The sequence below is a fragment of the Gallus gallus genome, chromosome 1 (genome assembly GCF_016699485.2).
Source record: "Gallus gallus isolate bGalGal1 chromosome 1, bGalGal1.mat.broiler.GRCg7b, whole genome shotgun sequence".
Classification (NCBI taxonomy): domain Eukaryota; kingdom Metazoa; phylum Chordata; class Aves; order Galliformes; family Phasianidae; genus Gallus; species Gallus gallus.
The window spans coordinates 107,624,579-107,643,718 of record NC_052532.1 but is presented as its reverse complement, the minus strand read 5'-3'; positions in this window follow the sequence as shown (position 1 = coordinate 107,643,718).

Sequence of the window (19,140 nt, the reverse complement as noted above, 5' to 3'; positions counted from 1 at the left end):
TGTGGTGCATGACATGCCAGGTGGCTTGAGCAGGAGCTCTGCAACCTCCTTTTGTATCTCCAGCAAACCTAACCCAAAATAAATTACTTCAAAGACAAATACTTGCTCGTTCATCCTAATCTTAAAAATAATCTTAAAAATCTATCCAAAGACGTATTTTGGAAAGCAACACTCTGTTTTAAAGTAAAATTCTGAATATTTCTGCCTGAAAATTCCTTCTAGTTGTCATTGTCATCTCATCTTGTTTGAAGTTCAACTAATTTGATGGGAATTCACCAAAATATTTTATCAACTAAAAGGAAAATTCTTCTTACTTAAAAACTTCTGTCAAAATGGTTTCATCCAGTTATACTCATGGAAACAGTACAGTGGTCCCAGTTGTTGGTTTTAGTTGTTGAGTTGTGGGTTTGTTTTGTTTTGTTTTGTTTTTTTTTATGTTTATATCATCTTTATTTCAAACTCCTTCTCCCTAAAGAAGTGATGTTACAGCTGGTCCAAGTTGTGCCACTAGTTTTGTGGAGGTATTGACTGATTAGGAATATATAATAACACTAGATGCATTCCCTTTGAGTTTGCTCCATGTAATAAGAGGCTTTGCTGCTACTTAGCAGAAATTTGTATTTCTTTTTCAGTCTATCAGATTTTCCAGCTGACTGGCCCCTGCAATCTTGGCTGTTGCAACTCAGCTGACTTCAAAGCTCAGTCCTGGATGCCCTTCAGTTGTTTCTTCCTCTCAGATCTCCACTACCTGCTGAAACTCTCCTGTCTTTTCAGAACTTCACCAGAGTCATCCTAATCTGTAGCCCTGTGATTCCACTTGCCTTTATCTCATTTCAGAAAATACAACTTGTGAAATCCTGGCTTTAATAAAGCCTGACTGCACCTCAGAAAGTTTGACTTTGCCCCTGTACTCTTTCTTCTTTATTAAGTCATAGCAATCAGTTATCCAGAGACATGGTCTGTGCATTACATTATACACACAAGGTTTTGTCGCATCTCTGTGCCCGTATATCCCTCAGTTCTCCATCCTTGCTCACGAAATGAAATCGTCAGGTGAGAGACAGATGGATCTGAGGATGTCAAGAGTGAGACAAGATACCTGTGTTTGCACAATGGGACACAAATACCAACCTGAGGCCCTTAACTCTCTTCATATTTTCCCTTTCCTTCTCTCCATGTACTTCTGTTATGGTAACCATCGATGCTGTTGACAAGAAGAGTAAAATAATGTTGCCAAACTCTCCCCAAAATAGCCTCCTCTCCACCACTCAAGAAGGCCTGTTTCAACACCAGCTGTCAACTGCCCACAGCAGGAAATGCTTCCTCCGGTCTGTTTTCCTCCTGAGGGACTGTTAACTCTGAAACACGCCATTGTGCAGAGCATGGATTCAATACACAAAAGGCTAAAAACTGCACAGCATCCTGTCCTTACTATTCATAAAGTGAAGTCCTTCTCCCACTCTGTGTCGTGGTGAGAGGCCAAAAAGAGAAGTGCTAGTGCTTAGCTCAGTAGTACCGCAGTTGTAGCACATTAATATGCTACAACTGATATTAATATGAAGGCTGAATCCTATACTGAAGGTGAGCACACTGAAAACAGAGCAATAGTTAGAGAGCTGACTTGCCCATCCCTGCCAGGGAACAGGAGGAAATGAGATGCTTAATTATTTCCCTGGAGGAGGACTACCAGATCTTCTAAGCTGAAGGGAAGAGAGGTGCTGAAGATTTACAGTGACTTCTGATCTAACTAGATGATCTTTAAGGTCCCTTCCAACCTAATTCATTCTATGATAGCACACTGCCTCTTCCACCCACACATTGTTCACCTTTGAAAAACAAAAATGTCATGGCTGTCCTTCACCACGCATGTGGCTTTACGGTGTTAGAGCTAAAAGTTGGCAATGTCTCTGCTGTCCAACCTTTGTGGAAAAGGGACCAGAGGTGAGTGATGATGGGCCACAGGGAACTGCTGCTGACCTGTCAAGGGTGCGAGTGGGGTAAAACCAAGAAATGTCCTCCTGCTACCTTTAGACTGGAGCTTACCCTTAGTCATCGATGAGGCACCAGCACATAGTGTTCCAGTATGCCATGCCCTCTCTCAAGCCAAGGTAAATCCAAGAGAGTTTTTGCTGGCAGCTCAGGAGCCAGGGGAGTCTTCTGCAAAGGTCTAGCTGATGAAAGAGGAAATCATGTCTTGATGCATGCCAAGATTATAATTGGGGGGATATGCGCAACTGGGAAAAACCTAGAGTTTTCTTCATCTCTCATGAGGAAATTGAGAAGCTCTGTAGCCAAATATCTGTTGGGAGAATCAAGAGGAAGCAGAGGTGTTTATTCTCCGAAGGAAATGGGAGGGCTCAGCTGCCTCAGCAGTGTCATTATCTGCGTGCAGTGCATGCTCGGGGAGATATGCCTGCAGTGACTCTCATCCTGTTGCCCTTATGAAGCAGGAAATTACCATCCAAACCTGCACCCAGTTTGCCGACATGGCCCGACCCTCAGCCCTGACGATGCCCACACTGTGTTGAGCTTTAGGGAGTCACAATTCCTGTGGGATTTTTTTTTTTTTTTTTTTTGACAATGTCACTGCTTCAAAGACCACACATTTCTCTCTGTGCATATATGAGAATTGCTTCTCAGTCATGTTCTCTGCAGCTGTCTTATTTAGCTCTTCCTGTTGACTGAAGGTCTGATTCCAATCTGGAGAAAAAATAAAAACCACTATAAATGCCTCTATGTGCATCTCACCTATCGTCTTCTTCAGGTTAATGGAAACAGTTCTGTGAATTTAGTGAACAGTCCTGTCCAGGCTGTTCTATTATCCATAGTTTATTTTTTTATACTGCTTTTGTCCTGCTGCACACAATTCCAGGAGTACGTTAAGTCACATGATTATTATATTGTGCATGTGGTTTGTCTTTTCTTTCCCAGAAGAAAAATCAATTTCTGTAATATTCTGGTTTGATTGAGTGCTTTCAGAGTTTTTAGGATGTTTTTCTGAATGTCCTCAGTTCCTCTTTGGGGTGCCAAAGGCTGAGATAGTCCACAGTTCTTGTGGGCTGATGATTTTGTGGTCTAGGTCCAGATTCCATAGAGACCTTTTCTCCCATACAGAAGCATATTAAATTGCCAGCAGAGAAGTCATTCTCCACCTCAAAGCAGGCAGTCTTTCAGAAATGCTGGGCTCAGGCCTGCAGTTTGTTATGGAAGGTACAGCAAAGGAGAGTACAAACAGCCACATCACAAAGGAATAGTAGCTACTAGACAACTGGACCTGAACAAAAATATTATTTATTGGTACTACTGTATCATGTGTAACACATATAGGGGACACATGAACTCCCCAAAGTTTGGGGTTAAATGAATTCTGCAGCTTCAGCCTCAAGCAGTTGACAAACAGTTGCAGACTCTTCTAATCTCTGCCATTGGCCAACCAGCACTGCCTTTGCCCTTCAGTTTAGCATTGGGTCAGATATTGTGCTCTTCCTTATTTTCACCTGCCTGCCTGGTCTGAAGAACAATGCCTATCCATCACTGGAACACCTCAAAGATTTGTTAAATAAAACATAAGTGTTAAGGAAAAGATAGACAACTATTTGACATCTTTTGCACTGGGCTAATGCTCTTCTGAGAAATGACAGTGCTCTGTGAGAACAGAAAGGAAAAGGGTCAGTATATGTTGTGTAATTACTCTCCTACAAAGGAAATGAAATGACAAAGCATCTGCGATAACTGGAGGTCTAGGACACATCACTGAATTACTGCAGACGTAATTTTTTCCAAATCAGCCCAGCCTTTGAAATCCATAAGGTGGTGCCCACAGAGCAGAGCCCAGTTTGGTGCATGCTCTGCATCAGGTCCTCAAGAATATCTCCCTGCCAAGCCTACCCAGCTGAGAAATGCCACCTTTAGCACGGGAAGCAAACAAACAAACAAACAAACAAACAAAAGCAGTCTGTGTTTTTACAGCCCTGTGTGGGGCTGAACCACTGCCCAGTGCAGTAAAAGTGCAGCTCACCAGCAAGCTGTGTACATTTCAGACAAGGCTCAATGTCCTGGATCAGAGACATTGTGCTTTATACACACACAGAAGATGTGCTGCCCTCCACCAGCTGGCCTATGCCCAGTGCTGCAGAGCCTTTCTAGGAGAATCAAAACATGCTTTTACAGGATCTGCCTATTTACACAGTAAAAACAGATCACATTATTGTGGCTTCTTTCAAAGACCAGGAAATATGTCCATAGAGCAGCATGACTTGGCCTTTAAACAGGAGCCCTCTTACTAAATCAAACAATGCTGCGAAGACAGAGTCACTTGTTTTACTTTGGTAACCATGGGAAAGCAGAGAGTAAAGCAGAAAGGAAGGGGTACCTGTAACTGCAGCCAGCAGCTTAGCAGCCACCAAGATTGGTATCAGCCCTGGAAAAATACCTGAACAGGGATCAGAGAAAAAATTGACAGAGATTGTACTTTGTGTGCAATCTGCAATAACAAAAGGGGGTGTAAATGCCTTCCAAAGCAAACAGCAAACCCTCTCTTTGCTTTTAAAACACAGAACTGTCTGATGGGCAGTGGTGGCAGCTTGCAGCCAGGGTAGGTGGTGAGGAGCACAGGGCAGCAGGCAAAACTGGTTTAACCCCCCTGGTTTAACCCCAGCTCTCACTGGGTGAGGGTGTCCTCCAGATCCCCTGGGTCCCTCAGGTCCCTAGGGCACTCCTGGATGCAGGTTGAGGCACCTTCTGCATTGCCCACATAACTTCAGTCAGCCATCCTGATCACAGTCCCCCTGGGGCAGTAGTGGAGCTCCTGATTAACAGGTATAAGCAATGCAGAGCCAATGTCCTATATTCAAATCAAATGCATTTCAGAGAAGGAACTAAAACTTGAATTTAGCCCGTTCCTAAGGCTTAAATGCTCTCTGCTGCTGGGAAGGCCTGTCCCATCTTGATCCCTTTAAAGAAGCAAGCCTGCTGATTACATACTGTTGTCCATCCTCTTATGTCTCACCAGAAATTTTTTTGGTTCTATAATCTTGTTTCGATCCCAGGTTCAATGCACTGGAGACAAGACCTCTGAACACAACAGTACTGCTGATTATCTTTTTTGTACAACCTTAAATCATCTTATCTAGAAAAAGTGTAGGATGTGTATGTCCCCGAGTAAGTTTTCCACAGAATCATTTAAATTAAAATACCTATTCCTGATCCCTGATCCCTGATACTGCTTACTTAATAACCTTCATAAAGTCATTAAGTTTATCACCTAATAATAGCTGGGACTCATAAAATTTATTTACATTAGATAGGTAAACCAAGTATGTGGAAAGTGATTAAGCACCCCTAGCCAGTGTTCTGATAAGATCATAGGAATTCTTCAAAATACAGGAAGTTTACTGGCACACATTTTTTTTTTTATCAAATTAGTATTCCTGCCAGCTCTGGGATATTTCTCCAGAATATGTTGACATTTAAGAACAGTGTACTTTGTTCCTCAATTCCCTTCACGCTACACTAGGTGAAGCTGTTCGTGTGGGTTTTTTTTTGTTGTTGTTGTTGTTCCTCATGAACCAAAACACCCACGAGCCACAAATGGCTGATGCCCCAGGCAGTGCACAGAGCTGTCTGAAGTTCTGCGGAGGCAGAGAGCTATGGAACCCCACAGATTGTTCCACACGTTGGCACTGGGTGGTTCTATGTTATAGAACAGAATATCTGGAGTCAGAAGGGACACTATACTGCCCATCAGGACAAGTCCTGAAGTCACCCTTAGGTCACACAACTCACCTGCCAGGGACTGTGCTGATGGAGCACACCCAGGCGAAGGACAGAGCACAGCCCCTTTTCTGGTGGTGGGTTTCTTCAGGTGGCTGTCTGAGTGTCACCATTTTCATTTTGGGGGCTTTTGGTTGAAAGGAGAGTTTTGTGATTCAGGCCATTGCCTGGAAATTGGTGTTTTGGTTCAGTTTTGAGCTCTTCCACGGACTTCCTGAGATAGCATGGGAAAGTCACTTCATCTCACTCTGCTGTATAGTGTCTTTCTGTGAATGGGCGAGGGAGAAATAATATCTCATTTCTTCCTCCCTTACTTCATCTTGTTCTTTGAGATTGTAGCTTCTTACGACTGTTTCTCATAGTCTGAATGAGTATCTCGAGTTTGATTTGTATTGAACTGAGAGATTGAACTGTACAAGTTACTCTAATACGGACAATAAATACTAATAAAGGTAGCCATTAAACTGATGCTGCCAGTTTTGAACTAAAAAAACTTTAAATAAATGTTGTGCAGTTGAGCTTCTGTGCCTGTGGAAACTTTGCTAGTTTGCTTGGTAATCTGAGTTCCTACGGTGGGTCCATGTGGCAGGTCTGTGTAATAACACTAAAATTGTCCCAGTAAATGAGTTTTTCTGAAAACCTCATGTTCTACAGTCAAATAATTATAGTAGAGTCTCAACTTTCTCTGAAAAACAAGTTTCTGTACTTCCAAGTGGCCCAAAGAAAAGCTTTAAAATATTAATCCTGAAGAGAGATGTAGAACTGAGGGGAGTGAGAGTAAGAGCAAAAGAGCAAGTGAGCAAGAAAGAAAGAAGAAAAAGAAAGAAAAAAACCCCATAATTTCTTGTTTTTTAAGTTCTCATGATGTTTATGCCACTCTTAAGTTCTCTAGTGGCCTGATTTGTGGTTTCTGAATGGATATCTTTGGCAACACAGGAATCTCATTTAAGACTTTAAACAATTATATATTCAGTCTCCAAATAAAAAGCCTTTAACAAATACTGGAGAAGTGAAAGGTTTGGCTCCTTTCCCTTTTGGATCAGCAATGGAATGAATGGAAAACTGGTGCGGCGTGCTCCACAGATGAAAGAGCAAACAGATTTGTTTCGAGCAATGCTGGAGCACATCAGTGAGAAGGATCTGACGCATATTTCTTTTGACGCTACTGGTCTGTGGGCAGGTCTTGTTGTTCCTGCCAAAAGTGTATTTCTTCTATAAATTAAGGGAGATGTCAGCCCAGGTAGATTTCAAGACCCCATCTTCTTTTTGACTGTTGCTCGATGTAGGATGCTGGGGAAGGAAGTCTCCCAAAAGTGAGTAAAAGCTCCGAGAATTGATAAGCATCACCTGCTATGACTGCTACTGCAGAATCAAGCTCCAAGAGTAAGCAGCAATGTATATTTATGGTATGTATCTGCCAGCTGGCACAAGTCCTCTAGCCCTGCCCCAGTCCTGGGCATTGTCTGGACATTTCATGCAGACTTGAAATCACAGTATCTTTTGAATATCAAGGGCTTTGATCTCCACAAGCAAATCTGCTACTGTTGATACTGTTCAGCATCACAATTAGAAAGTCATAAGGCTTGCACAGTCTGGATTGACTTCAAGGTATTTTGGTCATAGCATGGAAATCAGTGGATGCTAAGGGGCTACTCTACATCTTGCAGGACCTGATTAATGTATGTTTCAAATCCCAGGACAGCAGCTGTCCAGGCAAGAATCCTCATCAGGCAAATCCATGAGTTTTCTTCTTTTCAAGTTCTGAACATGAGCCCTGATTCGGGGTCAGCTTGGAGCCACAAACCAAATCTAAACTTACTCTGGATGGAGACCCAGCCCTCCCAACCGTTCAAAACACCCAGGAATTCTAAAGGCAAATTTTGGAATTTTCCATGGTTTGTGATAGTCTATAAGGAGAAGCATGTGGGCAAAGGAAGCACAAAACATGGCTATTGAGGGCCAGATGAGTGGAAGTAGTTGTTTGCTTTGTGGGTAATACACTGGCAGCCAATGAGGCCTTTCTCTAGGGAACACATGGGAAATCAATGTCAAGATCTGGCTCTCCCTCTAACCTGGACCTACAGAGTTCAGCAAATGTGCAAGAGGAAGGTGCAGTATAGCATGCAGTATTAGGTGGGCTGCCACTAGGCCATTGCAGATCTGTCTTCTCCAGACTTCAAACCTTAGGTAGAGAAATGGAAAGTATTAGCAATTTCTGTTTGCAATTGCCATCCTTTGGATTTGTCTCCTCTATGAGAACTTGCTCTATGTGTATCTGCCAAACTCCATCAAACTATTTAAAATGGATAAAAGCTCTGGGCTACTCAGAGAGTTCTCACAAAAGGCTTAGCCAGCCCTTGAAGCTCAGCAAGTCTCTGCAGGTGGGCAGTGATTGGTTGGGTCACACAGGACTGCTTCCCTTCCCAGGAACGCCTGCTACCCAGTGAATCCTCAGCTGTTTGCAACTTGAATGCCACTTAGAATGTTTTTTCTTGAACCTATTTTGCAGAAATGCCAAACTTCAGACATGTAATCCCAGTAGTGGAATTGGTTTATGAAGTGCCAGGCGAGTTTGCCTAGAAACAGTTTCATATATATATATTGCAGTTAGAGAGCACAAACATTAGAATTCCTTGGCTGCTTTCTAGAGTCTCAGGCCTTTACCTTGGCTTTAGATCTGGATCAGACAAGAACTGCTTGGGAGTGATTTTCCTTTATCAACTACTTTACAGATAATTTACTAGCAGTCCAAGCTGCATATTTACTTTGAAAAGCAGAAACTTCATCTTTCAGATAAGATTACTCTCCTACAAGTAGGTAGTGGGCAGAACACAAGGAAAGGATGCAAACTGCAGACAGAATGAAAAGGAAATGGCTAATCAGGTTATTAGCTCAGGTTGAAGTAACTTCAGACTTAGTTGGAAAGAAGATTAAGGAAGGAAAAAGTTCATGGCTTTGTAGGACCAAGTGTAATGCTCTCCGCTGTCTTGTGATCTTTGCTGTGTTCACCTGCCAAGTTCAGTAGTTTTAGAGACACTAAACAGTGGAAGTTAATTCAGAAAGAGCCAGGAGAGCTACTATAAATACTATTCAGCCAAAATGTGGCTCATCAAATGTAGCATTGTAATTCTGTAGCTCAAACTCTTGGACAACTGAACAATTAAAGATCTGTCTACAGTCTCCTTTGTGGAAGGGGACACTGCACTGGAGGGAACATGCCAGGCTTGTGCACTGTTTCCATGAAGGAGTTTCAGAGGAGCAAGCTTTCCTAACAAGCTGTGTTGGAGGGGCTGTTGTGGGCATACCAGAGTGGCGAACCTGGGAGGGCGATGATGAGCTGCATCAGCTGCAAACCTGGGTGCTGCGTTTCCTTGTGGCTACCCTGGTGACAGACACGTTATAAATACCTCAAGACAGATCCATTTTGGAGGAGAGCCTGCAGCTGTGGGGAAGCTGCAGATCAGAAATTCCAACCGACTCGTCACAGGCACGATAAATATTTCCCAATGCCACTCCTTGCTTCAGGGGCTTTTCTTAAGCTGATGAGACTTCACTGGTCTCGTCAAATCACTGTTAGAAAGGCTTGTGAGGTGTGTATTGAGCCTGAAAACTGATTATTGCTGTTGTCAAAGCCATCATGATGTAATGCCTGCTCTTGGAGCAATATAAAAAGTCTAGTAGAAAACTGACGGTGGTTGAAGGCATAAAGGCTTAAACTGGCAGTTTAATGCAATCACTGGATTTTGCTGCACTGGTGAGGCCACACCTTGACTGTATTATATATACTGTATTATTCAGTTTTAGGTCCTTCACTACAAGAAAGACACTGAGGCCCTGGAGTGTGTCCAGTGAGGGGCAGTGAAGCTGTGAAGGGTCTGGAGCACAAGTCGGGTGGGGAGTGGCTGAGTAAACTGTGGTTGTTCAGTCTGGAGAAGAGGAGGCTCAGGGGACACCTTGCCACTCCCTACAACCACCTGAAAGGAGTTTGTGGCATGGAAGGGGTCAGCCTCTACTGCCAGATAACAGTGATAGGATGAGAGGGAATGGCCTGAAGTTGCACCAGGGAAGCTTCAGGTTGGATATTAGAAAATACTACTCTGAAAGAGTGAAGAAGCATCAGAACAGGCTGCTCAGAGAGGTGGTGGAGTCACCATCCCTGGAGGTGTTCAAGAGCCGTGTGGATGTGGCACTGACAGATATGGGCAGTGGGCACAGAGGGGATGGGCTGATAGTTGGACTAGATGGTCTCAGAGGTCTTTTCCAACCTTAATGATTCCATGATTCTATGATGCTATGGAATGGAAAGCCAGTAGCAAGAGTCTACACAGACATCTAGCCACCAGGACATGTAGGCCAATCAGACATGATTGTGTCAAAATTCCAAACTCAACCTGTATTTGAGGAGGCTAAACATCCACCTTGAACAGCACACTTTAAAATTACATTTAACATTCAGTACAATGTCTGAGCCATCTCTACCCTTTTGTTCATGTACTTTGTGATCCTGAAATAGTGACTGTCACACAACCTACGGTGCCCATCTCATGAGGGACAGAGGTATTCACCACACAGTTGAACCAGGTTTAATCCTGATTTATAAATTTCCCAGATCCAAAACTTTTCCAGGCTAGACTGATACTAAGTCAAATGCAATTGTGAAGACTCTAATAGTTCAAAAGCATTTTGAAAGATTTATCATTTATCATTTTCATTTATCATTCCAACATTTTAGCTAACTGTTCCAAGCACTACAATCTGCAGAACACAATCAAGGCCTTGTTCCTGTTCAAACAATGGGAAGTACAGGAAATGATGCAAAATCTCACTGGAGAATGATTCTTCCTCTTCATGAAGATATGAATGAGAAATCACAAGGCTTAATCACTTCTGTCTGATAAACGACTCTGTATTAATTAAACCTAATCACTCTAGAATAGTTCCTTATGCAGCTGTTCAATTGTTACTGGCTTACTGATGACTGTGCTTACAAAAAGTAATTGGGCTGCCTTTTTATTAACATTATTAGAGATTTCCACCCATCACTAACTTCTGCTACCACACATCCTTCAGATGTGCCAAATGCCAGGTGAACTATTTACAGGGCTGCTGTCTGCCTGAAGGGGAAGAAATCTCCAAACTGATCTGAGGAACAGGTGCAATAGGCATTTTTAATATGTTTTTTCCTCCTCATTGTTCACTGGTAGTACTTATAAGAACAAATTAACAAATAAGGATGAAATGGTTCAATATACATTTGCTTCTTCATAAGTGCCAGTTTTCTCCACTACCATGAACTTTCTCCTGCTCAGATTGATATTAGCATAAGGCTTGTAAGTGTTCTTGGGGCCCTGATTCTGTCCACTACCTCTCTTTACCAACATGTAATGTATACCTTTTTTCATATATGTTTTATGCATTCACAAAAAGCACTAACTCACTTGACATCTGTTATCTGGGTTAAGACTTTTCATTCAGCTGGCCAAAAATGGATGGAAATCTGTGGAGCATTTCATTTGCCACAGTACACAGATGATAGTTTTTTGGTAGATTGCTGGTATGAGAAAATCCAGTAAAATTAGTTATTTTTGGACTTAGAACAGACAGGTCCTCCTATATAATGCCCTCCTACATATTGTTTTTCTCAGTATTGTCTTGTGATCATAAATGCTGCCATTGCAGCCCACATGACTTGCTTGCACGAATCAAGGGACAAGGGGTTTATCAACAAGACCTTCTAGCAGATAGTAGACAAAATGCAATACTTTAGATATTTCTTCTGAACTCAAATGCCCAAACTGAAAATGGTCAGTACTGAGCCAGCTCAAAATCACTGCTGTATTTACTAGAACTAGTAATGTCCAAAGTTATTTCCACTCTGTTCTTTTACAAATCGTGTGATTTCATTTCTCCTCTATCAGCACTCTATTAAATGGAAACCAGACTCGTAATCTTATGATCAATTTTATTATACTGCTACTGTGTGAGAAGGAAGGCTTCAAAGATTAAGTGGCATTTTAGATAAGGAAACTGAACGTGTAAGCAAATCACGACTGCTTCAACAGCAAAGAGGGAATGTTTAAATAAATGATTGCAGAAATGAACAATCTCTTGTAGTCAAAATGTAACTTGGAGCATAATATGGCCGATATACTGATGGCCATGAAAATTTAATTTACACTCTGAATCACTGAATGAATTATGCAGCCTGTGATCCCTGCAGAACAAAGTTTATAGTCCAGATTCTCTGCTGGCACAAGCAAACGGAGTTACATTGGCTTCCATGGAGTTTTCAATCATTTGTTCCAGCACTGAGCTTGGCTTGCTGTCCCTGCATTGCAGATCCAGTCCTTTCAAGTCAATGGAAAGGGCCCTAGACTTCAAGGGACTTTGGATGATGTCTGGTGTACCACATCTTTTGCCAACAGGATTAGTTATACTTCAGATCACCATGTACATACACATTCAGTGTCATGACACGTACTGACCCGGGAGTGGGACTGGCAATACATCCTTAGCTGTGAGTACTCTATTTCTGTATCCCAGGGCTGCATTTGGAGCTGGTCTCTTCACATTTAGAATATTTCCATTTAATGGCCAGTCCCTCTGCTTACTTAGGTTTAATTCCTTCTAGCATGTTATCCTATCACCCCCACACATCATTCCGTAGTAACTGCTTGAAAATTGAGGCTATTTTAGATGAAGCTCTATTGGAAAAGATGTGGTTGTAGGCTTACATATTCTTGCCCTGCACCAGCTGTCTGTTCTCTAAACCCAGCAGTGAACATAACTCTCCCAAGAAAGCTCTCCAGCAGAAATTAGGTAGGAGGAGAATGGCAGAGAGCATGATCATGCATTTTAACCACTACTTAGTAGTGCTTAGTTGCAGAGCTTGACAAATACTACTGAATGTGTAGGAAAGGTGCATGTGCATCATGTGTCTGCATGTGCATCATGAGTGACTCCAAATGTCACAGAACTAAAGAAATGCAGAGTTCGATGAAGCATGAAACACTTCACAGTTTCTGCTTCCCAATGCCTTGGTAGAGCACATTAGGTCATATCTCTGGACAGGTTCAGGATGCATCATGTGGGTGGCTCTCAGCTGATCCTGTGTTCGGCCCATCCTGGTCCTGCAGACTGAGTCACAAAACTCAGCAGCTGCAATCCACTTGTCCTATTGATAGGCTGAAGGGTTAAATGACTTGTCCGTCTTAGCAAAACATATATGTGTGAGAAAAGTAAACTAATGACAGAGAGGTGGACCAGACATACAGAAAAGTGACAAGAGAGGCTATTCTGACAGTCACAAGTGGCAGCATGGACTTATTAACACAGCTGAGGAGAACCAAAATTGTGCTGATAACAGTGATGTTTATCTTGATGAATAAAACATCAGTGTGAACTTGATCTCCTGAGTGACAGGATGAGATAGAAAATCTGACATATACCACATCTCAGGGAGCATCAAATGTGTTAAAAAGTTTTACATGCCTAGTGTGATCCAATTGCAGCCTCACTGAACTACAACTCAGGTCTCCATCAACACCTGGTGTTGACTATCTGGATTACCCTTGTCATTTTGCTGTTCTGTACCTCAGTTTCCCAGCTACAAAGGAATGACAGTAGATTATCCTTGGTTCTTTAATTAGTAACTAAACAACCTCCTTCTCTAAAGCAGAGCAAAAACTAAATAGGCAGTCATTATTATTTAGCAACTGTATTCACGTGTGAGATTAATACCTGGTAATGGGAAAATGATATCTGACCGCAGGTTTAAAAATAAATATTTTCAGAATATGAAATTCCTCAGACAGACTTGTGAAATACCAGTTCAGTCTCTGTCCATAGACTAGTAATGAAGTCTAAGTTCAAATTCCAGCTAAATTTTCAAATGTATGGTTATAAAATATAATGTTTAAACAAAACTGGATCTGACACAAGTGGTCATCACAAAACAGAATTAAAGCTGGCAACAGTTCTGGTGTGTTAGCATGAAACTACTGGATGTTTAAAGCTATTTCATGTTTTGTCACAATCTCGATAATGGGCTTATTATGGGGGTTATAAAATTTCATTACAGTACATTCATTTCTTGAAGAAAATGAGACTCATTTTTCCAGTGGAAATAGCCCGGTCTTCATGATGCTCCTCTCTGTGCCAGAGAAAAGGTTCAGCTGGCTTTTTGGATCAGCTTTATGGCCTCTTCACAAGGCCAGAACACTGCAGAATGAGGAACTGTGGAGCCAAGAATTTGGCCTCTGGATTTCAGTGACATTAACACCCAGAAAGAATTCCTGGGAAGGACTACTTCCATGGGTGAAACTGGACCCATTCCTCACAGTCTGGGGCTTGTCTGCACATGTGAATAAATGCATCTGGAATAAGAGAAGCTGTAAATTTAAAATGGGAGAGTGGTAAAACGAAGTAAGTCATGTGGCAATGTGATTATTTCTTTTCCTTTCTGATGGAAGCAGCCATGAAAGCCAGTTAAGTTTATAAAGAGAAAGACATTCACATTTCAGGCTCCCAGCATCCACGTGTACTATTGCTCCAGCCTGAGTTACTTAGGGCTGTTAAATGACAGTGCAGGAATAACTCCTCCATGTGTAGACAAATTCTCTTTTTTTCTGTAGAACTAGGGAACTGCAGAAGTGTATCAGGGAATAAATTCAGCTGATATTTCCTCTCAAAACTAAAGATTTTCCTAGGTCTACAAGTTTAGTATGAGTACTGTTGCCAGGATCAGGCTATCAGTGCTTCATAAGTAGATGCTTTGCAGCCAACTACATTTTTTAAAGTATCAACATTCAATCATTTCTGCCTGGACTACGACTTGTAAATGTCTTATTACCCCAGAAAACATTTTGAGTCTCTGTTCTAACTTTCAAGCACTGTGATTGAAGGAGAAATGATCAGCTATGGTATTTACCCATATATAAGGGAAAAAAATGATTTAAGACCATTTTCTAGGCGGAAATAAATAAATAAATAAAAACCATGTCTTATATTTAGATGCAGCTGATTTGAAAAGGAAAGTAAGTCTCAGTTCTGAAGCATTAAATGTTTAGAGAAGATGTTTAGCCATTCCTCTCTTTCTTTCCTGTCACTTGGTGTTTTCCTTATTTTTTGACAGCCGTAAACTATCACAATATGAATGTGATTTTGCTAATATGAATATGAAAGTTACTGATGCTTCATGTTCGTTCAGAGTTAGTAGGGATGTCATTTATTATTCACTGCTCTTTCTAGGCAATGAGTGTGCAGAACAGAGCCTCTCAAAATTATTTTGTAGAGGAGAGACGGAGGGAACAACTCACTTAGAGTGACTCTTACTCACCATTCTGACCTCTTCTGGACGTCTAATGTGGTCCCTTTCAACACAGGCCATTCTATGATTCTGTGATTCTTCAGGACTGAAATGAGAGTGTGACTCTGTTGCAGAAATTAGTTAGACACACTCTGGGAAATGAGCATTGCCTAAACTTCTGTTTCAGATAGAAAAACAGCTGCATCTTTACAATGGAAACTATCCTGACTTGCAACAAGCATCTTTCACAGGCTATGTCCTTTCCAAACTTTGCCTACCGTAAGGGTAGCATTTGCAATACTTTCTTCAGAAAATAACAATCTGCTTTTTCCCAATAACTAGCAAGATTGCCCATTTTGCATGATTCACTTAATTCATTCCAGATCTTGGACTTCGATATTTATTTTGAGATATTTCTTATTTTGGAGCACAGTGTAGGGTACATTTCACAGACCATTTTACCAATTTCATTGTGTAAGGAATGAATAACTGTTCCCTAACTTGAAAATTGTTGTTTAACCACAGTTGTTAAATGAAATCTTACTCTGCTTATGACTTGAGTACATATCTTTGTTGTAAAGGAAAAATAAATTATGATCCTAACCAGCACCAGTTAATTAGACACTTAATACAAGAAGTGGAAGGGAGAAGACCTTGAAATAGGTCTATGGGAGGTGTAGTGCAAAAGCTATTAATAGTACTGGAGTCAACTGACCCCTTTTAACTCTTCTCCTTAGATATCTCAGTCCTGCTTAACACATAAGAAATCACACTGACTGTATTTTAATTCAAAGCTAGTATGTTCCCAAGAAAGAGCAGATATACAGTGATTGTGACTGAAGATGTTTTTGTGTTGCTGCCCCCATCAGACACTTTTCCTGTGTGTGAAAGTCAGGAAAACAGAACAGACATCTTGTGTCTCCGCAGTCCAGGATCCTATCACTAATGTAGCTACCCTGTGAACTGGTTCTGCTATGCCACACATTTGAATCTCAGCTGGACCCATGGTAATGCCACATATTGTTCTGTTCTGCTGTTGATCCTGAGGATATTGACCCTGAGCAAAGCAGCAGAGCAGGCAGGTAGAACAGCACAATCTTAGCCCTCTGCAAAATATTTGCAGCAACATGTCTGTCAGAGTCATAAATCCTATGTCCTAAAATGTTTTCCTCTTCCCAATCCTGCTAACGTCAGTCATTATGCCATATTTTGTCTAGATAAACATTTACAGGGGATAGTAAAGAAGGAATGAGTTTAACATTTGTGTGGTACGGTAAGGTGCACATTAGAATTTATCATTAAGAGGAGATGCAAAAAGCATATGTAAGCTGTGCTACTGGTGGAATTATACTGTTTTGTTGTGTGCTAACAGGACAGGACAGATCTGAACAGTCTCTGCTAAGAGAATATATGACATCCTGGAAATGCTCCAAAAAAAACCTCTTTCAAGACATTTAGGTACAGGATGTTCAACTAGTACCAACTGCATTGAAAAGGCTCTGCTCTGGTAATCTAATATTTGCAGAGTATCTGCTGAAGGCTGAGCAGCCAAGTGAGGGAAACATTCTATTATTCATGTAATCCCAGCAACTCAAGGGTGATCAGGACATGACTGCTTTGGAGCCAAACTGTATATATGCAAGAGCTAGACACTATACTTTTTATAAGCTTTTCCTCATTATGGATTTGATAGACTCATCACAGAGTCTTACATGTTCTCTTTCAAGATCAGGCTGTCATCAAACTAACACTATGCAAACATATTCAGAAGTCATCACGAATGTTTGTGGAAATACAAAACTTGCATTTACTTTTCCCATTCGAGTCATCTCAGAAAATTGGGGAGATATTTATTTTTTGACCTGGTATCCTATGGAATTGGTAAATAGTCAATCGTATTGGTAATTGCAGCTGTGCATGAGTGTTTGGTGCTGTTTTATGGTGTTTTTGTTTTTTTTTTTCACTCTATCTTTCCATTCTATATCTACCTACTAGTACCTTTAAAGACTAATAGTTATTGGCCCTCAGAAAACTGGAGAACCACATTTTTCTGAAGACCACTGTGCTAATCTGTCAAATTCTTGGCTTTCCGCAAACACTGGCATTATTTTTGGTGATGAAGTGAAACACTTGTGAAGGTTGGTGGATCTGGCATGGTCAGCCTTCAGTTGCTAGGAGTTCATTTCTTCTCTGTGTAAGTCATGGCAGAGAAGCAGCAGAAGTGAAATGATGTGTCTTCAACTGCCTACTTCCACAGAAAGAAAAAAGAAAAAAGAAAAAAGAAAAGAGCAATGAAATACTGAAGCCAAATCAAAAGCAAATAGTTCGGAAACGGTCCATGAGCTGAAATATGCACCCATTCATGTCTGCTGTACAAGTTCAGGCAGAGTGAGTCTGAAAATGATCCTATGCTCACTTGTAACTCATAAGAAAAAGAAATATGTCATATTTATCTGTTAATTAATATATATATATATATTTACTTTCTACTACTATTTTCTTCTGAATTATACAGTGACTGGAATGGAAGATTTTCTTGACGGGTGTGCCGATGTTCTTAGTACACACAGGGCATAGTTCTCTACCACTTTCTTTAGGCCGTGAAATTTTAGATTCAGTTTTAATTCAGATGAACAGAGACAAACAGCCACCAGATTAGGAGGCTTTTTGCCCTAAATCACCAAATGGGCAGAACAGTCTTCACTTGTGGGCAAGGAAGTTTTGGGATGACCACAGTGTTTCTTTTTGGTTATCCATCCTGTGAGTCCTCAGTTGAGGTAAATCACCATAGCTGTGTTTACATAACCAGAAGGGCTGACCACAGAGAGGTTGTGGTTTTTTGGTGATTCATATCAGATTCACGTCATGACATTTTTCTACTGCAGTTCAGTACTCTACAGCTAAGTGTACTGCACCAAAGTCACATCTAGTCTGTTCTTAACTTTCAGGTAGAGCAATGAAAATTAAACTTACGTGAAAGCAGAAAGGAGAAATACAGCTCACAGCAGAATAAGACTGTTCTAAAGAAGAAAGTGAACAAAAGTACATTATATATTATGCTACCATGTGTAGAGTACTATTGCTCAGTCTTTCATTTTGCTGAATATTTCTAATGTTTCCATTTATTAATTTGTTTGTTTGTTCTTCTTTTTAATTGCAGATTTGTATCACTGAAAGTTCAGAAGGAATCACTTCTGTGATGCTATATTTCCTTCCAAGGCTTTTGCTTATGATGACTGTTTTCTTCAGGATAATCTGAAGAAATCTGACTGAAATGGACTAGTGATTCCCAACAACTGGACACTAGGATTGGTGTAGACAGGGACATATGTCCTTACCTACTTCCTTACATCACAAAGTTCATATCCTAAAAAAATACTGCTTAATAGCTGTTTAAAACAGGACCAGTTTGATCTTTAGTCTCCTAATTGGCTGTCTCAAAAGTTCCAGTTCAGTTGCATTGCTGCAGCTGGATACCCATAGGACTTTCTAGATACAAAAATCAAGAAACAAATAAGCTTTTTATGTCTTGACAAAGTATCCACTGAGGGGCTCAAGGAATTAGGTTTTCTTAGGATACTACCAAGAAAGTGCAATAACAAATGAATGGATGTACACTCTTCTGGAAGACTCAAATTTCAATCTTTATTTCCATTGATGGGGAAGGAATGAGAATGAGATAATTAGTTCATCAGTTCATTAGTTCATCAACAGGTACTCCTGAAGAAGAGTCAGGACATTTGCTGTCGGTAAAAGTTGTTCTAAAGTCATTTTACTGCCTAGAGAATGACTTTAGGAGTGACTGTCTAACTGTAATCTGGGTACTTACCTAGACAAGAAGGAATTGGAATGGATTATTGAGCCATGGAGGCTAAGAATTGACAGAAGAAGGGTTATGATGCCTGCTCACTTTTACTTAAGAGTATCCCAGGGCAGTGCTCTTTGAGTTGTAGGGCATGAACCTAAGGTCCACAAAATCACTAAAAAGCTTCACTGGGCACATACAGCTCCTTCAACAAAACAAGCAGTCAGAGAAAATAAAACTGGAAATGAACAATCAG